The 17,494-nt window shown below is 36.7% G+C and overlaps 1 protein-coding gene across 8 annotated transcripts in view; it reads right to left on the bottom strand.

Annotated features, from left to right (window-relative positions):
- The window catches only part of LOC132769389 (contactin-4), a 643,374-nt gene that overhangs the window by 535,099 nt on the left and 90,781 nt on the right, over nucleotides 1-17,494 (bottom strand). Inside the window, exon 3 of one of the 8 annotated variants that reach the window (XM_060766318.2) lies at nucleotides 11,400-11,492. The exons of the other annotated variants lie outside the window; for them this stretch is intronic. The gene's annotated coding sequence lies outside the window, so the exon portion shown is untranslated. The remainder of the gene's footprint in view (nucleotides 1-11,399; nucleotides 11,493-17,494) is intronic. 8 annotated transcript variants of the gene reach the window in all.

Below are 17,494 nucleotides of genomic sequence, written 5' to 3'. Positions count from 1 at the left end.
TTATTATTATTATTATTATTATTATTATTATTATTATTAACCGCTCTGAGTCGTGTAAGGGCTGAGAGGAGCGGTATACAAATAAAGTAAATAAATAAATAAACAAATAAAACATGCAAAGATTAAACAGAATTAAATATAAACAGTATTTAAAAATTTACAGTTAAATCTATTAAAGCACATTCAAAGTTTAAAACCATAGTATCCCCTGAATTGATCTGAAAAACCTTCTTTTTAAAAGTATGTCTGAATAGAAAAGTTTTAGCCTGCCTCTTTCTTTCTTTTTATCCCCCCTCCCAGTGGAAATTGTCACTAAGATTGTTTCTCTCCTTGGTACTTTTTTTTTCCAGTGTTCACTACTATTGACATTATATCAGTTTATATCATGTTTCTGATTATGGAGGCAGGCAATACTTATTCTAAAATCCAAAGCATTCTACTAGGGAGAAAAAACTTTTCCTGGGATGTAAGAAATAAATTAATGATCTTATGACTTCCACCGACTCATTCTGTTTGTTATTCTAGTCTTCATATGCTGTTTTCTGTATACTTATAGCTTTTTCCCTCCTTTGAGAACACTGTCATGACATCCATGATGACTTACATTCATCTTAAGAGGGCAATTGGGGCATCCTCTGAAGCGATGTCACTCCAAGATCCAGGTGACATTTGATATGACTGCATTGATTCTTTGCGAGACAGCTGACACAAAGCAGTCTATGTCACCCTCGCAATGCAATTAGATACCATCAAGGCAAGTACTTAAACATACCACTGATTTCTTTGTTTTCTAATTGTGAATATTCAGTCACTCAACAGTATCTACTGATTTCTTCTTATTCACAAAGTTAACTAAACTTTTAGCTTTGTGAGCTTTTAGCTCAGGGAGCAGAAGAAGAATCTGTTTTTCCCCATTACTTTGGACTCCAGAAGAAATTCTTACAATTTTTCCTCCTGCAGAGAGAAGCCACCACTACTTTTTCCTGCCTTCCTTCTTACAACAGAACAGGAGCTGGGAGAAAAGTCAATTTGGCAAAACCCACATGGAACAATCAATTCATACTTCAGGAAAAGATAATCCACCTGAATATTTGGAAGAACTTCCTGATGGTAAGAGCTGTTTGGCAGGGGGATATGCTGCCTCAGAGTTTGATAAATTGGCTGGATAGCCATCTCGCTGAGTGCTTTGATTGTGTATTTCTGCATGGCAGAATGGAGTTTGGACAGGATGGCCCTTGGGGTATCTTCAACTCTATGATCCATTGGTCTCATAGCCAAAGAAATCCCAAGAAACACTGCCCCATGTCTTTATTTATCAAAGATTACACTGCATGTTGAGGAAGAAAACTATCCTCTTTTGATTTAAATCCAAAGGGGGATACATCACTCCTTATAGCCAGCACAGATCCTGGTGAGGAAGAAAATAAAGAGATGAGGAGAGCATTCATGAGCTGTCTAACTCTTCTATAAATCTGTGCTTTCAGCACTCAGTTCAGAATATTTCTGTATTTAGGAATCATAATCCATTTTTGAAGTTGCCACAATAAAACTTATTTCATATTCAGTATTCACATTTTCATTTCACTTCTGTCATAATGCAGACTTTTCAAGTTTTAAGCTACAACGTTTGGGATAGGAACATTTTTGAAGCATGTTTTAAATAAATAAATACAAGAATAACTGAAAGGTATTCTCAAGTAACTAATTTAATTCAGTTCCGTCTTTCTTTCCACAGGGAAATGTAAACAGATACTCTATGTAAAGAGTGCACAAATGCAGTCATGAAAATATCATCTCTTTTGCACCAAAAGACTCTATGTGAAATAGCACTATATAAATATATGTAATTTATTGTATAGTGTATCCCAATAGGTGAATAAGGACTTTGGTTATTTAATCCTTCTAACTATGCTCCAAGGCAATACCCAGATTAGTCTCATAATATTGTGCACTGTGCAAGCATATCCCCCATTGCATGTAAACAGAAGGCTAAAAAAAAATTACCTGATTTTTCAGAATAAAAAATGACTAGGTGAAGTTGCATAAAAAATATAATGAAATAAGTTCCAAATTCATGGATTTTGCTGAGGCATTCCAACATAAATAAAGAAAAAAATGATTATGAGAAAAATTGTTTAAGTAGTAAAGTTAAAGGTTTTCCCTGACATGAAGTCTAGTCATGTCCACCTCTGGGGTATGGTGCTCATCTTCATTTCTAAGCTGAAGAGCCAGTGTTGTCTGTAGACAGCTTCAAGGTCATGTGGCCAGCATGACTGCATGATGCATCATTACCTTCCAACAGAAGTGGTACCTATTGATCTACTCACATTTGCATGTTTTCAAACTGGCAGAAGTTGGGTCTAACAATGGGAGCTCACCTTGCTTCCCGGATTTAAACCGCCAATCTTTTGGTTCAGCAGCTCAGCAGTTTAACTCACTCAGCCACCGGGGGTGGGGTGGGGTGGGGTGGGGTGGGCGGGGGGGTTGTTTATTCTGATTGAATTATCCTGTTGTTTAAATTTCTGACTTGTTTTCAACTGATTAATTTGATGTATAGCACCCTAAGTTTGCATGATTTAGGATGGGAAATACATATTGTGACTAATAAAAAATGCATTCAGCCTTGGGGGATGGGACAAAACATACAAGAACCCCAAAAAGTATAACAAAACTCAAAACCTCCACCAATGTGTACTGGTCAACAACTGTATGCCACACATACAATGAAGAAATCAATGAATTCATTAAAAAGTCTCTAATACAACCCAGAACTACACAAAATGAAAGACAACAGCAGATCACCCACAAATCCATCAGCAACCCCCAACGTCACAGCCAGACACAGTTGCTTCCATTTTGTCTGATAAATACTAGGCCTGGGTAACAACAGAAAAATTTGTTTCTAAAATCGATTCGTTTTTTGGGGGTTTTTGCGTTTCGTTATTTAAAATAATTACAAAATTTTCCTTTTAAAAAGTTCGATATTTACGAAATTTCGTAAATGTGAAAAAAATTACAAAACATTAACTAATCGATTTCCGAAACAATAACGAATCGATTCGTTAATGGCGGACGCGACCGCGAAATACGCTAAAAAACCTCCAAAAACTTCTGAAGCTTCCCTCTCCCTCTGTTGTTGACTGTTGGTGTGATATTATAATTTTTTTTCACTAATTAAACAAAAAACTTGCCCCAGACATGCTGAAATAATAACGAAACGACCTCAGAACAATAACGAAACAAATACAATAACGAAATACGAAGCATTTACAAAACGTTTTTAAAAATTAGTTTTTTTAAAAAAATGCTCCAGAATGGTTCGTTATCGTTTTGTAATAAAAAAAAATAACGAATTAACGAATTACGAATTAACGAAACGAAACCGCCCAGCCCTAATAAATACCATGCCACCAACATAAAAATCTCTAACTCCATTTCCATCACTTCCTTTCCTCTTCCCCTCTTTTCCTTTCTCTATTCACAAATGACTGACCCATACATTCTGACAACAGCATCCATACTACTTGTATACTCTGAAAAGCCTGTTTTGGACAATCCAGGAATATTGAGCCAAAAGTAAGAGAGCAAATCCTTGATGCCATGCCCTTCTACCATTCTGTCCTTGGTATATCCTATCCTGGGGACAGGTGAAGCCAGACCCTACAGTTGTGGGAAATTGATCATCCATTGTCATCAGAGAAACAACATATGATGGAAATTCAAAGCATGTATTGATCTGCATCTCAAAAGGAAAAAAAAAACATGCATTGAGGTTAGGATAATTTTGCATAGCTATTATGTTCTGGTACAGTGGCTCATCAAAAAGCAGGCTATGCAATATAGTATGTCACTACTGGGAGAAAAATCTTCACGTGTTGCATAAATAGCTGACATGAAGTAACAGCTGGATATATCTACTAGTATAATTTTACCAGAGAAAAAGTTCCACTGGTAGAACATTTGACAGACACAGCTGTCTGGATGGTAACTTATAGCACAGCAGGGCTTACACCAACTCTTACAACCCCTGAGCCAATTTCAAGTATGGGAGTCTTAAATCTAGCATTTTGCCCTAAATTTAACTAGCTGTCTAGTCATGTGTATAAGCCACATGGGATTTCATCTGAAAATGTTTGACAGGGAGAGAAAGTTCAGAACATCATCTTGCCATTTAAAAAGAAATCCTAACCTATAATCTACATTTATTTCAGACCCTCCTTAAAAATTTCTACAGCTCATTTAGCTTGCAATGGATTGTGATATATTTTTCATCTATCTAATTTTTTAAGAAATGAAATAAAATTTTATATTACAAATTTTAGCACAGCAGAGTGCCTTGAATATGTGGTATCACGCATCTATGAATTTCAGTTTTCTGGTTTCACAAAACACCAGTGGCTGAAGTATTAAATGTACTGCTTTAGGTTTTTAAAATACGGGGTGTTTCAAAATGATGGGCACAATTTCAAAGCAGTATACTGAATTATGACAACATATTACAATTGTACTGAAAATTATAAAAAGTCTAATGAGTTATCAAGTTTTACTAACCATGTTAAGTCATAAATCTACAAAAATAACTCTACAAATGGAGAGCGTCTCATTGCGGGTTATGTTGCAGGGTCACCATCTTGCAAATGGTTGAGGCTAGGGACTATTGGTGCATTGAGATGGGCATCTAGTGGTCATCATTTGAAACTCTCTTCCCACCCTTTCGAGTGATAAGGAGTTTCATTTGAGGGTGGTTCATGGTTGCAAATATACAGTTTCATGCTGGGCCCATCTTTTTGAAATATCAGGTATAATGCTTTTGCCAAGGAAGATGGTTTGCAATCTGTAGTATTATTTGGGAGGGTGGCCTTTCACTATTTATATAAAAGGTACTTTTACGTCTCCACAGGTCAATTATTTGTTGCTTTATACAACTCTGTAACAGAACATTAGCAACATATGCTTGGATTCTAAAATAAGATTTACGATATTACACTTATTTTCAAGGAGGAGGGGTTTCTCCCAGTCCCGCCTGTTTTCTAGATGTCTTAAAATGTTGGCAAAGAATCTGTAATGAGAGCTCCCGCAGAATTCATACAGTGAAATGCCATGGAAACGAACAAGAGAAAACAATACCTAAATAGGTTTGGTCCCAAAACAACCTTAGCTGTATGGAAGGAGCTTTTCCTATACCCTCATTTCCCCTCAGAATGTCCACAAATGGATTGCGGTCCCGATAAGGGTTGGCTTGACACACCTTTCTCTTGACGAGTTTCCCCTTTTTGCCCTCTATTCATGCCTCTTTGAATTCCACAGCACTGTTGGTAACAGCTGACTCCCAGTTAGAATGCTTGAGGGTCAGGGCTTCTCATTTCTCAGTCTCTCTGCCATAGTTTTTAAGGTTAGCTTTAAGCCCATATTTAAATCTCTTTTACTGTCCACCAACATTCCATTTTCTGTTCTTCACTTGAGATTATAATAGTAACTGCTCTGGGAGATGGTGATCGGGCATTCGGATAATGTGGCCAGTCTAACAAAGTTGATCATTGTTTCAGTGCTAGTGGTCTTTGCTTCTTACAGCACGCTGACATTTGTCTGCCTGTCTTCCCAAGAGATTTGCAGGAATTTTCAGAGGCAACACGGATGGAATAATTCCAGAACTTGAGAGTGACATATACATAGTATATGTAAACAAAGTATGTGTCCAGGTGCGAACGCAACGATGGACAGGGTACAGGGATTTTATCTTTGAAGATCCCCACCAGCTGTCACCAATTGTACAGTTATGCACGAACCAATTGTGCAGGTGTGGATGATTTTGGAGGGAATTAATCTCAGACCTCAATTGTTGATAAGAATATATTATAGACGAGGCCAATTGTTACTTGTAAATTAAGGTAACTGCCACCAACGTGAGGTATTTGAGGTACCATCTATGAGATCTGGCTTTACAGACGCAGATTAATTGAGATGAGATGGTCTTCAACAAAAGATAACAAGTTTATTGTGTACAAAGCGTATGGTTGCAGGCTGTTAAATAACTTATAGAACTTTGAATATCACTTGGTTTGTAATACACTCCACTCTTCCAAATAACACAGCTCGTGGCTAACTTTTACTGAGGTGAAGCTCTTTGGTGAACAACGTTTCCTACTATGAATAGCCTTCCAAATTGATCTTTCCTTGATCAAATCTCTGATCTCTAGTCCTTCCTTGACTAGGGATCTTAACAAGCTTCCTTTAGTTTTCCTTGACTAAAGAAACTGGCCAGGTTTTTCTCTTCAGCCCTTCTAGACTGAAAAACCTCCAGCTGCTAACACACACCTCTCTCCCAGGCTGTTCAAGCCTCCACACTCCCTTACACACCCACACACACTGCCCCTTTTCCAAAGACGCACATAACTTTTTCCTGCTTGGCTCTGCCCACTTCTCTCTCTCCTGAGCTAGCCTGCCTGGTCTCCTTGGCAACTCTCACTGCGGATTCAAACCAGATAACTCTAGTTTTAGCTACTGTTACAAACACAAATATATACTCTAACAGTTAAATACATACATAGTATCAATGACTTCTGCACAGTATGAAATTCAATGAAAGACCCAAATGAAATCAATAGTTAGTTTACATTAACAAATACATTTAATTTATGTCAGTGCCTCTACCATTTTGGTAGCTATTCTACCATCGGCATATTTTATAAAACAACACTATGACAGGCCATTTCAAATCAGCATATTATTAATCCAGCCAAGTAGCTTGTTTGGTTTCTCTTGCTGGATAGTAATTACATGTATGTTCCTCTGTTTCAACAGGACAAAAATGTTTTAAAACACGGTAGTGATTACAAAATAAACATACTGATAGTCTGGGGTCTGAAATGCATATTCAAATAATAGTGTTGCATGCTATATTTTTTTAAAAAAAAGAAATTAAAGGAGAGAACTCTACTGCTATTATCCAAAATAAAATATTTGATGCACCACTTCTATGATTTGAATTATTTACACAACTATTTTGATTCAATGTAGTAAGTAATTAGACAAGCTTAGTTTCCTCCAGCATCCGTCTGTTCATTCAATCATAGATCTCTGTCACCTCTATTTAAAAAGAAAAGAAAATGCCTTTCTCCTGCAATAAGTATTTTCCTCTGCAGAGAATTTAGTATGTCTCTGAACATTTCTCTCAGATGACTGTTAAATTTTGTGGACCAAAGTTAAAATAGGAATTCATGAGAAAGTGGGACAAGACAGCAGATAAGGAAAGCATCATGAAAGAATCACTGAGGGCTTGACACTTCTTTTCTTTGTGTCACAATAAAGCAATAACTCTGAAGGATATCATATCATTGGAAGCTCACTCTGGGAAGTTTAAACCAATTTGTAAGACCACGGAGGATGTCTGCTTGACAGAACACAGGGAACAGGCAAGATCACTGTCCATCTATGAATAACCTAAAAAAATGTCGGTAGGGAAAATAAAATAGAAATACTCTACCCAGGTAATCCAAAGAACAGAGTTCTGAAGAAGTATATATGTTCACATGAGTACAGAAAACGCTTTTGAAAAGCCACATCATCAATTTTAAAAACAAACTGTTCAAATTCAAATATGTTTTATACAAGGGCTACCAGCATAGATTGAAGGATTGTATCTATATATTTTTAGGAAATATGATGTGGCAAAACAAACCAATTGTAGAATACTATAAAGAGCCATTTCTGGAAGAAAACGGCATACTTTTGAGCACTTGTTCCTAATTCTGTATACTAATTATGGACAGGAATCAAAATCCTACCCTTTAGTTTGTAATCTTCAATGAAGAAACACCACCAATTGTGGGCTGTAGGTAAGTCTATAAATCCCCTTGACTTGACATCCCCTTTTCTAATTCTATTTATTTTCAGCACAATGGTGTTGAAAATAAATAGAATTAGAAAAAGTGGATATCAAGTCAGGGGGATTGAATTTTCTCTAAAGTATAGTTACTGGTTGTCAATGAGATGTAGTAGTGGACTACTAACAGAGTCATTTTTGTTCACTGTATAGAGTTACCTGCAGCTCACAATTAGTGGTGTTTCCTCATTGGACATTACAAACTAAAGGGTAGGGTTCTGATTCATCTCTAGAATTAGTGTACAGAACTAGGGACAGAATTAGGAACAATTTACTGTACTCAAAATATGTTGTTTTCTGCCAGAAATGAATGAATTTGTTTACCACTGTGAGCCAAAAAATTATGCCATACAAATGGTAAGTGTCTATTGTTTAAGATCCTAAGACAGCTACTTTTATCATAGTTACAACAGAAAGATAACAGGGAACTAATGTCAGAGTTAGACCCTCTGGTCCGGCACAGCAAGCGTGAGTTTCCAAAATACACAGACTCAATTACCACACAGTATTCTTCTTCAGTTCTAATATAGCTTTACTAGAAGTGTCTATTTACAAGCGACTACATGTTGATAATGAAAGATGGCGACTAACACAGTACAGGACTAAACACACAGGCAAAGTAAACATCCTGCCCTTCCAGCTGGTTAACTCCCCTTTTCTTCTCTGGGCAAAAGAATTTCTGTTATCTCTGTCTCAAGGATTTTTACTCTCACTGCCTCTAATGACTACAATTCTAGCACACAGCTGAACATAACTGAATCCATTTTTGAAATGCAATACTAACACATTGCAATACTAACACTAACACATTGAAAAACATATATGTGAAATAACTACAACTATCCTGACAATTAACACCACATCAGAACCAATACAATATTGGCTAAATCTAAGTACCTGCTTATCCTTAGATTTAGCCAGTGTTTTATTGCCTCTGATATGGCATTCGTTTCCTTTTATCCTCCTGTGTAACTCCGATAAAAGTAGCCATCTTAGGGTTATAAAGAACAGACACTTACAATTTTTATGGCATAGTTTTATGGCTCACAGTGCCACTGAACTGTTCAAATTTGCTCTGCTGGGAGCTTTCTTCACTCCACGAACAGAAATTAATTAATCAGTACTTTATCCACCAACGTGCCAGGAAAACATATCTGATTAAATTCATGTAGTAAAGTTTTGCAATCACTGCCTACATTAGCTATTGATTAAATGAGAGCCTGGTAAGCACTTACTTACACTATGAGTTAATTATTTATTTCTCTACATACTAATTTTGTTGCCAGTGCTGTTGTTTAATTCATACTCACTCAAATACAACTATGATATCAATGATGGAAAGTTTTACTCAAAGTGTATCCAAAGGTTTCCTTCCATATGATGAAAGGTTTCCCAGCCACAAAACTACCATTTTAGACCATATGCTAACTACAGTGAGGTTCTGAGAATCTCTTGACGAGTATAAAAAGGCGACAGAAATGGCAGAAATGGGTGCAGAATACTGCAGAATTACACCCAAGACCATTATATTTATACTCACAGTCCTTTTGATCCAACTTTAGATTTTAGTTGCAGAACTGATTAAATACTTTGAGGTCCAACTTTAATTGGCAAGACTAATCCATGTATGAGAGCTTACTTTATGAGGCTGTTCTGCTAATTCATCCAGCTGGGAATCAAAAATAGAGTAGGAAGTAAGATTTGCCAGTTCTCTTCTACTGAAAACTTTGGAAAATAGTCTGTTCTAACAGAAATCATACTCTCATAGGAACTACCTTCAGCTTCCACCTGTTCTTCCGGATATCTATATCTGTGGATATATATAAACAGCAGGGTTTTTTTCTGGGCAGCTTTTTGCTTCTCTAGAGACATATACCTTAATTTCCTTATATTCCAGCCTAGATCTATGTGCCTATGATTACTCAAAGGAGGAAACCATCTGTGTTCCTCAATACAAGTCAGCATTTCTCTCAAGCACCTGTTTTCTCATCTAAAAACTAACTTGGCATTTCATTCTGAGATATAAATAATACTCTTTTAAAACACTACTCTATTTTTAAGTCACCTGAGTTTTGTATGTTAAGCCAATTTCAGTGTGTCCATTATGATTCTGCTATTCTTAGAATCTAATATTTCATAAAGCTTGACTGAATATTCATTTCTTTGCCACCAGAAAATCTCAGTTCATGAAAGTTGTCACAGAATCAGCTGTTTTTCAAGCCAAATAACATGCAGAAACCCATAATTATAATTTTCAGGCTGTGATTTCTTGTAATTAACTTTTAAAACTTGTAAGAAGAAAAGAGAGACTCAGTTCTTATTAATTACCTAATATGATTTCAACCACTTGCAGAATATACTTGTACTTGTACATCTATTCACAGGAGTGGGTATCCATGCAGTAATCAAGAAAAGGAAACAATTGAAGAAGATAAAAGTGTTAACTTGCCAAAATTACACATCTTCCCTTCAGAGGAAGCACAGAATTTTTCAGATAGTTGGTGTGCATAAATTAGCAAGACTACATAAGGCATCTATAATTTACAAAATCACTATGGACCCAATTATTTTTAAAATAGCAATAAAAAACTGTTTCCAGAAAAAAGCCATAATGCACAACTCAGATTTAACTCTTCCTTTGCAGGGTGTATATAACATTTGTAAAATCACATTAAAAACTGGCTGACAATATTTCAATAATAGATGGAGAATGAAAAATAAGTCTGGTCAGATGGTGAGATAATGGATATTTAAATGTTGCTTTAAAAAAGAATCCACCAATGCCTATATTTGCCTCCTCATTGGAAACGTGAGCCAAAATTATTCAAGGCTTTTTATCCTTGTGTCTTTTTCTCTCTTCTTCTTAGCATTCATTCTAAATTACAAATGTGCATATTTCATGGTCTTAAACAATGTTGAGCACTATATAATATACCACATTATTTTCAATGCTCATCTTTTCTGTCTAAATTACATAGTCAAAAGTGAAGTGTGCATTAGATTCAGTTGTGTTAGAATTGTGCACATAAATTCAGCTGTGCTCCTCCATCAGACTACTAGCATCACCCTGATGGAAGGGTACAGTACCCTAACTAGCTACATTCTCAAGCCTTTAAAACCTTGAGAATGTAGCCATGGAGGGGCATGGCTGTCGGTCATTCTGAGGCAGACAACAAAACAACCCACAGACAAGGGGAAGCCACACATTACATTCAGCAAGAAATCTTTTTTTCTTGCAATGCACACCTTCAAAATTGTGTATGCATAACAATCAATGGGGCATTAGAGTTGAGTAAATATGGTATATGCACACACCTCTCTTTAATTATACAGATATAGGATTTTGATTGGAAGGCATGAACAGAAGTCAGCGCAAGACATATTTAGAAAGATTTTTTACTGCTATTAATACATCAGCTGAAAACTTTTAGCACCTTTAAATGACACAGTATTTTGCTAGCAATTCTAGATGACTGCTGAGACTCCAAACTTTCAAAAATCTTCTCACTGCACATACCTCTCTTCTTGCCATGGCCCTTGAATATTGCAGCCATCAAGAGTAGTGTTTTGGTCTGATCAGATTTCTACTGAGCTTCCATTTTTATTCAAACTGGAATAAGGACCAACATAAAAGAAGAGAAATTACGTCTAGGAATTTAAACTGAGGGTTCCATTATATTAAAGTAAGAAATGTGAAATGTGAAACCTCACCTTCTTCTTTTTTTAACAGTCATGTTAATTGGTTATTATTCAAAGTATGTTACTGTTGTTATGTATACCAATTACATAGACAACATATTAGCATGATGAGTATTTTTTAAAAAAATGGCACCATCAATAACTGAAAAATAAGCACATATACTCCAATAAAATTCAAGTAGTGTGGTAGATTCCAGCCTTTTTGAATTTTTATTGTTTTTAGATTGCATAATATTTTAACTTATTGGTTTTGGGAGAAACCTTGGGTCACACTCTAGGAATAAAGTGGCATCTAAATTCAAGAAAATCAAAATGAAATGAAATGAAATAATTTGTTTTCATTTCCAAAGAATGTTGTAGGGGGCCCCCAGTGGCGCAGTGGGTTAAAGCACTGAGCTGCTGAGCTTGTTGACCAAAAGGTCACAGGTTCGATTCCAGGGAGCGGCGTGAGCTTCCGCTGTCAGCCCTAGCTTCTGCCAACCTAGCAGTTCGAAAACATGCAAATGTGAGTAGATCAATAGGTACCGCTCCGGCGGGAAGGTAACGGCGCTCCATGCGGTCATGCCGGCCACATGATCTTGGAGGTGTCTATGGACAACACTGGCTCTTCGGCTTAGAAATGGAGATGAGCACCACACCCCAGAGTCAGACATGTCTGGACTTAATGTCAGGGGACAACCTTTACCTTTTAAATATATACAAATCCGTAGAAGCAGTGTGTTAGCCAAGCCGATCCAGGTTCAGGAAGGGAGAAGTCCACACTCACGAGAAACAAATCCAGGTCAATAACAAGCAAATGATCAAGAGATTCAAACTGCAGATTTCAAACCAACACCGAACACGAAACTGGCAGCAGCAAGTCACACAGCACCCAAAACATGAACGTACTCCAACACCTTGCCTTCTGCAAGGACCCCTCACTCCTCATCATCAGACTCATCATCAGAAGATGAACTTTCTTTTCTCCAACTAATCCGGATTATATTCCTGTAAACCTTTTTGAACCAGGACTGATTGTTTTTTTAGTTTTGACCAGCGGCACTGCATTTAAGTGCCTCTGCATCCTTTTCCCTTTGTTTTAATAAACTCTGTATTGAAGTCACTTTTTAGTCTGGCCCTTTAAGGTGTCTGTGATTCTAACAGCAGGTTTTAAATGGAGGACAAAAAAACCTGGGACCTGAGAACATGTCCCCACATGGAACTGTGGGTCGTAGGATTTATTCCTCCACCATCCTCACAGGCTTCCTCTGTATCAGAATAAGATGGGGAACATCCGACAGAAGGGTATTTAAAACATAATCACTCTATTATGCACTGGACCACATATACACACATGCAAATATCTTAATATAAATACAAGAAGATTCACGTGTGCACATATGAGTTTCAACACGTAACAGAGGGATATTTTTTTGAAAAAATTCCACTGATTTCTGTCTTTCCCCAATTGTTTATTAAAGCTCTGTTTTAACCACAGAATTAAGTAGATTCCAGCAGATTCCCTCTGTGACACAGAATCCTTCTGAAAACACTGAAGATCTAGTAGCAACAGACCATGTTAATAAATTTGATCATTTACAAGCTAATACTTCCAAGAGCTGGCAGATTTTAATGGCATTGGGAAAGATTAATAACATTTCAATTGATGGTCTATGTTTCACCAAACCCGGATAGGATTTCCATCCAGAGATGTACAATAAATAGAGTACATCAGTACACTGCATCAGTTGGTGTAAAAGGAAAACAGGATTTCTGAACATGAAATGGAAGCAAAGGAATCAATATTTACAGAAAGGAAGGAAGGGTGGGGTCATGTATACATGTATTTTAACTATTTTAACCTTTGCCATCTAGTACAACAGATGATAAAATTTCCTTCTGTCATAAATATGGCAACTCTGTGGAATGTTGTAACTGTCTGGAATGAATTTGCCTACTCAAGCCTGGCTTCCCGCATGTCTTTCTGATGATACATTTGCACTTATTTAGGCCATCCCTCTAGCTGCAGCCAGTAAGATTTGCCAGAGAAAAAAGGAAAATATTTATACACATGAATTGACTTGACCATGTTGCTCTTTAAAATGTCCTAAATGAAGAGCAAATAATAATTTCACCATTTGGCATTCATTACAATAGCATTAATGATGATGAATCCATTTTGCTATTCATACAGATGTAAATTAGCTGATTTCTTATGCATAGTGACCTTTTGCAATCAAGATGTTCTTAATGGAATAATTATTATTTTATTTATTCTGGCACAAAGTCTATATGTAGCACAATTATTTACTAGTTATGCATTTCTCAGTCAAGAGACTGTATGGTATAGTGGTTTAAATGGTTGGCTAGGACTTTAGAGATTGATGGCTCTTCCAGACAGGCCCAAAAATGTGAGGCCTGTGGCACTTTTACCTGAAGTGTCCAAATGATGCCTCACTTAAAAGCGAATAAATTCAGAATAAAGCAGGGTTTTCCTACTTTGTTCCAAATTAATTAAATATCTGGTAATATCCAGATCTTAAGTAAGAACTGAGGCTTACCAGGTATGGGTCCTGTGTGGATTGGACCATGTCATGCAATCCCCAGGCCCAGTCCACACAGCTATCTTGGTTTTCCAGGCTATATGAGCCCAGAAAACTGAGAGGGCACCCACCCCTCCTCCAAAGTCCAAAAATACACTCTTAATTTTTTTAAAAAAATATCCAGCTATCATTAAGGTAAACCTTGACTCCTTCTGGCGCATGAAAATGACGCGCCAGGAAATAGGGTGGGGGATGGGAGTGATGTTCCTCTCGCTCTCCCCCCATCTCCTGGCGCATCATTCTTCCACACCAGGAGAACTCTGTTTCTCAAGTCACTCCTGACATGACCCCCCCCCCCAAAAAAAAAACAGGAGAACTCAAGGAGTACTTAATAGCAGCTGAGTAAGTTTTTAAATTTTTACAGGCTTATTTTGAAGGTTTTGCGGTGGCTTCAGGGTACCAGGATTACTTCTAGACACCCCCCCCCCCCAGGAAAGCCCAAGTGTTTTTTTTTGGGGGGGGGGACAGAAATGTGCACCAATGTGGGTTTTAAAAAACCCACTTTGGCATGCATTTCTGTCAAGTGTGGAAGTACCCTGTGTTTCAAATCCCTGTTCAAAATCCCTTAGGAAATTCTAACTTTTTCCGTCTCACAGAAAGGTAAGGGCTAGCCCCTTCTGAACAAATGTTGCCAGGAAAATGCTGTTAATAGGTTCTTTTGAGAGTTGAATAAGTAAGGAAGACAGAAAATAACAATCTTTACAGTCAAAAACAATTTATCTGTGTTAGCAACAACGGTACTATCAAGCCAATTACCATAAAGGTGCATTTTCTTCTGGTCCCTGTTTGTATCACACCGTATTACATCTAAACCCAGCATTAGGTTTTAGAATGGATGTACTGCTCATAGCTAATTATCTGTTTTATTCCTTACCTATACAAATACTGTTTCTTTTATGATATCCACTTACAATTGTTCAATGAAATTTGACATTTCTTAAGTAGAGGGCAGTATTACTATGGGAAAAAATGATAGAAGTTAGCAATCTATAGCAAAGTGAAATAATTTTTGTAACAAAAGAACTTTCACCATTTTATCAACTGAAATCAAATCTTTAAAAGGTAACTGAGATTAAATCTAGATACTAGTCAGGAATTCTACTGCAAATGACAAGGGATTCTAAGGGTGCCACTAAAAAGGAACAATTATTTATATAATTAAAATGCAATACATGAATATGTTTCAATATATTAAGACATTCTTCTCACTAAAAATACAGACACAAATTAAATGTATCACATAGACATTCATCAAGATGCAGGAATACATTCTTATCTCCAATCTCCCACCTGCAAATAGTACAGTTCAGCAACAGGTTTTCAATCATACATTTCAGATCTCATATGACCATCCATTTTATGCAATTCTGCAGTAAACCTGTTTCATTTAAGATTTCTTCTTAATTCCATTATCTACCCAGACAGAAAAATGCTCCAATGATATTATTTTTGACTGTTTGTTTTGTTTGATACTCCAACTTTTCCCAGGATATGCTCCAAGATATCTATAATAGTAGAAGCAGTTGCAACGGTACTATTAGGAGTGGCAGCACTAATAATAACTGCAGTGCAGTTCCCCAGTTTCACTTAAGAGTCACTGGAATGGTTGTTGGAGAAAACATTTCTGCAGCCAGGAAAATGATGTCTGGATTTCCCAACCTAGTTCATTTCTGCTCTAAGATAACATGTACTTCTCTGAAGAAAGATCTTGATAGCATCTTCACAGTGTGGAATGTCATGGCCCCATATCATCCTTGCACCTCTGCGTGATATATACTTTAAAGGTATAAAGTTTATCTAAGGCTTCAGGATACCTGTTCTCCTTAAATTTTCACTAAGCCTGTTGTTGGAAATTCATCTCATTTCCCAATTTAAGGATATATAACTTTCTCATTCTTCCCTCCTTTCTGCCTGTTTGAACTATTAGTTCTCTTTACACCAACTCCTTCTCATTTGACATTTCTCTTTTTGCCTAGGTATTGCTACAATGCCTCCAGATTTCCAAAGTGTCTTGTTTCACCTTCTCCTCCATTTGCATCATCATCATCACCACAACCACCACAATTGTTACCATCATTTAGTTATAAAGCACCAACAAATGTACATGGTGTTTTGCAATAAAACAAGTCAAGACAATGTGTCCTGTCATAGGCATATAATCTTTAAAAAATATTTGCACATATACATACACACACAGAGAAGGATGATAAAAATGGAAAACTATACAATACAATTGCAAAATAAATAATCCAGATAAAATGCAAATCAAAATACAATTTAATAGCTTTCATATTTTTTTAAAAAATTGCTTTTCTACTCATGCTTAATTTTAATGACAAATTTTCAGGAAATTTAAAAGAACGGAGATTTTCTCATGACATCCCAATTGCAGCCAGGGATTGGGAGGACTGCTATCAAGGTTTGTTTGCTTTAACAGAACCAGTAGAGAAACAACACTTATCCAAAGATTCATTAGGCATGGAAGCACCACCCCCTTGGCCACCAGTTTCAGAAAAGGAGATAAAGTGTATAATTCAAGGATTAAAGAGTGACAAAGCACCTGGGGAAGATTTCTTACCAGCTGAATTATTTAAAAAAGATCCTGATTGGTGGGCTCCTCTTTTGGCAGGCCTGTTTACACATATAAACAATACTTGCCAGATCCCAGTTGGATGGAAGCTGGCAATAGTGGTTCCCACATATAAAAAAGGGAATAAAAATGATCCCAGTAATTACAGGCCCATTAGTTTAATAGATATTGTTGCCAAAATTTATGCTAGGTTCCTACTGAGCAGAACTGAAAGCTGGGTAAACGAAAAAGGTATCCTTGCGGAAGAACAAGCAGGGTTTAGACAAAACAGATCTACCATTGATAACTGTTTTATCCTGAATCATTAGATTGCCAAATACGCCTGTAAGGGAAGACACTTGTATGCTGCCTTTATTGACTTCTCTGCAGCATTTGATACTGTTAACAGAGAAGCATTATGGAATAAGTTGTGCAATCTCAAAATTGAACCTAGGCTGCTGCTACTGATAAAAGCCTTATACACAAACACCTGCTTGAGAGTACGGTTTGGGGTAAATGGAGCTATGACAAGCAGGATCAACACATACATAGGGGTAAGACAAGGATGTATTTTAGCACCAATATTATTTAATCTTTATATCAATGACCTACCTGGAGTAATGAAAGACCCTGTAACTCATATGCCTAAAGTCCTAAACACATATTGTAATACTCTGCTGTATGCTGATGATATGATATTACTATCACACTCGCAAGTTGGACTTCGTAGGTTGTTAAGAAGACTGAGTTCCTATTGCCAGA

This window comes from Anolis sagrei, chromosome 2 (assembly GCF_037176765.1).
Source record: "Anolis sagrei isolate rAnoSag1 chromosome 2, rAnoSag1.mat, whole genome shotgun sequence".
NCBI classification, from domain to species: domain Eukaryota; kingdom Metazoa; phylum Chordata; class Lepidosauria; order Squamata; family Dactyloidae; genus Anolis; species Anolis sagrei.
This window is presented reverse-complemented; position numbering and strand designations above follow the sequence as displayed.